At 32.8% G+C, this 5,822-nt stretch overlaps 1 pseudogene; it reads left to right on the forward strand.

The window, feature by feature from the left end:
• Positions 1-1,486: 1,486 nt before the first annotated feature.
• On the forward strand, positions 1,487-4,469 carry LOC107849133 (annotated as a pseudogene).
• Positions 4,470-5,822: the final 1,353 nt, after the last annotated feature.

Here is a 5,822-nt window from a genome sequence, read left to right on the forward strand (position 1 = left end):
CTAGATCACGTGAAACATCCTCCCAAGCATCATTAGTGGTAAATGCAGCATTACTATAATTTTTCTGCAATGCTTACAAAGGTGATGCAATTTTTTCTCTCTACATTATCCAAATCACACCGATGCTTAATGTATTTTGTGATGTCTCGGCAGAAAGAGTCATATCAGCACCAAGCCCTTTCAAATACCCAAAGGTAGTATTTGGCTTGATATATCATGTTGTCAACATCATTTATAGAAATAAAAAACTTCTTTATCAAAAGAAATGGATTTATGAATTAATTCCTCCATTTCTTCTTTAATAAGCTGCGGTGAATAAATTATATATGAGGGATGCATTAGGATTGACAACTTTACATTTGACTTGATCTTCTCTTCATCGTACGTAATTTCAATACTTATAATGTCATCACAGGTAGCATCATTAGAGGTATCTTCATCAGAGGTATCTTTATATTCAGCAGTCAAATAAACAACATCTGCATGTTCATTTAAAGAACCTGTTTTCCTCTTTTTTTAATCTCTCGATTCATCATCAAGAGCTTATGCTAGGCATTAAGAGTCTCACTTGGGATAACCTGGTTTGGAAACCATGGTTATCCAAAAAAAAGAAGCTCTATCTCTCTTCCTAAGTTATAGGATACGAATTTGAGTCCTAAACATCATATTATAAAAGGTGATCAAGTGCTCTTCCTCTAAAAACTTGAGCTAGCTATTCCTGAATCAAAATCTTATTCTTAGAAATATGTATGATAGAGTTTGCCCTAGTGTGATTTGAGTAGTAAGGAAGTAGAGTGTGAAGTATGGCGTAACTTATAACCCGGTATTCAAATTCATTCCATTTAGATCCTTGTATTTATTTTTAGAAGGTAACATTCTTGTATACCTATTTGCTACATAAAACTTGCAGTCATTCATACTTATAACGGAATATAGGAAGATAGATCTTTGTATTCATCAACATGTTGGATTTTTATACTTTCGTAAGGTCCTCCTGGAACTCATTGAGTAAAGCCAAATATTTATGTGGGAGTAGGGAAGAGGGGCAGTTCTGTACTCTACCATGTTTCAAATTGGTGAGCGCAATTGGGGTTGGGCTAGCCAACTCAAAAAGGATTTTTGGGTTATTTTGAAAGATGTTTTCTCGGTGCTTTTCATATAAACTATCTTCCATGCCAGTTTATTCAGAAGTTTGTATTTTGTTTATTGTAATATTATATAGTTATATGAAAAATATTGCTTTCTCAATAAATAAATAAATTATATTATTGTAAAAAGCAGGTGTTGGAGAGAAATAAAGATGTTGCTGCTTGATTTGCACCTTTTTGAAATGAAATAGTCAATAATTTAAGGGAAGAAGATTACATGACTAATTTGTGAGTGGCTATTTTTGTTATTTCACCAACCTAGTTTCAGTTTGCTTCTAATTATATTGTTATCTTCCAAACTTCTAATTTTGATGTATTGATTTTCAACCTGCAGAGAGATGGAACAACTTTTGATGCCCAATAATTCTGGGAGTCTGTCGTTAGTTTAGTTGCCTCTTTTCCTACTAGCAAGAAAGGTTGAGCAATTGTTACAGTGCTGACAGTTTCTTTTGTTTCTTTTTTTCTGATACAAATGTGATCTATGCAGTTAATTGTCATATTAAAGGCTCTTTACGTTTGTGCTGAATATGTATATATTTCTTGCAAAAGATATAGCTGTAGAGAGTAAAGACACAAGTTTATTGGATAGGACCTCAAGGGATGATTACATAAAATATTTAGTTGAAGAGTACTATTATGCCATCACGTTTGTTCTTACATCCATATTAGATGATGAAGGAAATGATGAAGGGAAAAAAGGGTAAGATTTTAACTATGTTGCTCGAACTCTTCAAAAAAATTCAAAAGGTGCATATTGGATTCTCTAAAAGAAGTGTCTTTTTAGAGCATACGACACATGAGTGACATAAAAAAAGAGTCCGCAAAACTTATGATTTCAAACCCCTCAGAGTTACTCTGTTGTTAATGAACTCACACAAGTAACTGTTATTTGAAGTTGTGCATAGTCAGTTTATATCTTTCCTTTGTTTACCATGTAGGGTTGAATGAATATATGAGGATATTCGTGGGAGCATAAGTAAAAGGAGTATTAATATGGATGTTGATATGAATAAACTACCACTGGTGATTCAGAAAGTAACTGTACTCATGGGAATATTGGTACATATTCTTTTCAAGTATGATAAATTTTATCCTTATCATGACTAACACTTGGGATTAGATAGTACTGAACTAATGCTTAGTGCTATCTAAGAGGCAGGGGAAGCTCCTGTTATTTTCTTCATTGATTTAGTGAGCATATTCCCTTAAAAATGGTCAAAAGACTTACATCTTAAAGACTCTCTTTGTGCATGTCCTGTGACCTTCCAAATCTCTGCGGCTCTCATTAAGTCCTTAATGTATACTCCAATCCCCTCATCTATGTGTGGGCATCCTCTTTTTTCATTGTAGTTAAGATGAAATTAATGATTTTCAACACTCACCTATCCATATGTTATGGTATGTCTTGTCATACATTGTTTTCGGGGCATAAATGGAAATATTTCAATAGGTGATGCATACTTCTATTTCCAATTCCATATCGGAAAACTGCATTGGCCAACATGAATTATGTTTTCTTACTATCTTCTTTTCATCCTTTGTTAGGTTACCTCTTATTTCAGTAGAGAGGATTCCCATTTCATTATTATTTTTTAAAATAACTGAGTATATCTTTTTATCTACGATTTGTTGAAATACTTTCACGTAGAAAAAAAGCATATACCGTAGCTTAAAACTGGTGTTGTTAAAGATATTCGAGATGGATATGATGTTCTATGACTTGATGTTCTTCGCTTCAACATAAGGTACTTCAGATAGCTTGTCATATTTATGGGATTATTATACTCTTGATTGTGGTGCATAATTACTATGATGTCATTTCAGAGAACAACTTGACACATTGAACATTTTGTCAAAACCAAAGATAGAACTAATAATCTTGTCTTTAAAAATACATGTATTAGGATGTCGGTCCTTAATATTGTATTATTTTATTGTGAAGGTACAAAATGAAACTATGGGAATTATTGTTATTGACAACTTCTTGCCTATGTGTAAAGAAAGCTTCTTTACATAAGTTTGTTCTAGGCCAATGTTTAGTCCTTTTCATTCATTCATGAATACTTATTAAGTTCCTTTTTCTTTGTTTCCTTCATGTCTTCTAAAATATCTCACTTGTTTAGTACCGTGCCTTCAAATATCTTACTACATATGCCATTCATATTATTAAGTTGATGTGTTTTGAATGCCATCTGAACTGATAACCTATTTAATTGAATATATTTGTGTTGCGTAGCTTTCTAACTAGCCCGATAAGCTATCACATTATCCATTTTCTATCTGTATTGTTCTTGTTGAAAATATCAGCATTATTTGTACCTTGTTGAAACACCCGTTATGGTCCTAACAATATATCTCGTCGGATTCTTTTGAAGTCGGGACATGTTCAACAAATGGTAAGCTCAAAGATAGTGGGGAGAGAATTATGATCGAATAATGGAGATCTATAATGTTGAGAGATTCAACAAGTGAGCTATTAACACACCTAGATGATTTGAAGATTGAGTAAGTCAAATTTCAGCTTTGAATTACATTAACTCAGTTATATGGATAGGTTGCTAAATTTACTAATATACTTAGTTATAGTAGAGGTAAATCCATTTGACATCCCGTGTAGGGTAGTTTTTATCCTTAAATGACTGATAGGGTCGGGATTCCCCTTGTGGGGTAGTTTTTGTATGTGTATTAGCTAACAAGTTTCCATTTTATTAGCTAGTTGTCCTGCTCAAAGTAACTAGCCATTTGTACTTATCACGTCAATAGGAACGAAGTTCATACTTTTTTAGCCTAAAAATCACTAAAATTTACTTGATTCAGAGCACCCTAAAATCTTCAAGCTCTATAACAGGTCAAATTTTTAATAGCTTAAAGAGTCGACATCCAGTAGCATCAATTCTGGAGTTGTTTTATATTTGATTAATCATTATGTTCCTAAAGAAATCTTGAAGTATTCAACTTATACAAGTCTAAAAATGTAATAGAAGAGAAATATTTCAAATACTTGTACTGGCTGATCATGAGTTGGTGTTTTCGATAAAGCTCTAAAGTAAATAGTACTAATAGATTGGAAATGGAGATTGATATACCTGAGATGTTTTTCTACAGAGATATTCCAATTATTCAAGGCTTGGATCTGCTATAGAGAGCCCAATAATGACTCCTACAACAAATAAGGAGTGGACACCAAGAAATTACCATAAACCATCTAGATCAACTGGTTTCCCAAAGAGTGATATGTCATATATGGACGTATCAAGGACAGCCACAGACTCTAGGGATGAAGCTTCACTTTCCATTAGCAATGCTAGTAAAATGGAGTAAGAATGGGTAGAACAAGAAGAGCCTAGTGTGTATAAAACCATCAGACAACTAGTTAATGGCACCAGAAGAGTCAAGGAATGGGAATGATACGTAAGAACTCCATGGTTCTTGAGAATGATTATATGCAAGTTCATACTCCTTTTTCTCCATCGACTAATCAAGTTAAGCAATGCACCAAAGAGGTTGAAACAAGTAAGTATTTTTTCAAATATGTTTAGTTTTTTATTGCATATATAACTCAAGTATTAGTAATATGGTTTGCTTTCTCTAGGTGCTATTAGGAAGGGTTTCAAAAGAAGAAATTAAAAACATTCCCATATCTTCTGGTCAAGGAATAGGAATGATACATAAGAACTCCATAATTCATGAGAATGAGTATACGTAAGTTCATACTCCATTTTCTCCATCGACTAATCAAGTTAAGCAAGGCACCAAAGATGTTGAAACAAGTAAGGTTTTTTTTTTTTCAAATTTGTTGAGTTTTTTTTCAACTTAAGTATTAGGTTGAGTTTTTTTTTATTACAAGTTCATACTCCATTTGAATACATGTATAACTTAAGAAATGCCACATCCTTCCAACTTCTAGTAGAAGCAAAAATGTTATGCTATCTGACATTGTGTAGCATCTCTTATGGTGCCTGACATCCTTCCGACTTCCAAGGCTTCCTTCTGCTCACCAAATTATTTTACTTCCATTTTCGGTCTAATGTTAAATCCGAACTTTTCCAACTTATATGTTTGTTACTCAAGGTAAATGGTCCAGCCTCTTTGTATTTTACCAGGCTGTTACAGTCTAGTTTCACTGATAGATTTTGCTCTTGCATTGTGTTCGCCCTATATTATTCAAAAACTATTCTTTACAACATGTCAGAAGTCAACTATACACACCTCTGCTGATGCACCATCCAAAAATGTATTTTTCTACTTATTTTTGGCACCAAAGGTTCATCAAGATTATTTTTTATGGTTATACACTTCTTTTCTCGACTATTCAACTTGTCATAAGTAGTATTTTTTGGTAATAGCAATGCAATAGTTAATTACAGCTTGAGGGAAGTGGACAATAGTCAATTATTGCTTGTTTTTTCTCCTTTTTGTAATCAAACGATGCAAATTGAAAGAAAGGAAGTACTTTTTTCATAGTTGGATTTAGTTTTCAACTCTGTGTACTTTCTTTATCCATTAGCTAAGTCAGTTATCCATTGCTATACTGTGTTTCAATTCTTTGCTTCTTACGTATATTAAATTATATACCAATAGTTATTGTCTTTCCTAAATTTTGTTCTTACAGATTTTTGACGATTGAAGTTACAAATGAAGTTTCATGTTTAGAGAATGCACAAGCTCATTATT

The sequence above is a fragment of the Capsicum annuum genome, chromosome 12 (genome assembly GCF_002878395.1).
Source record: "Capsicum annuum cultivar UCD-10X-F1 chromosome 12, UCD10Xv1.1, whole genome shotgun sequence".
Lineage (NCBI taxonomy): Eukaryota > Viridiplantae > Streptophyta > Magnoliopsida > Solanales > Solanaceae > Capsicum > Capsicum annuum.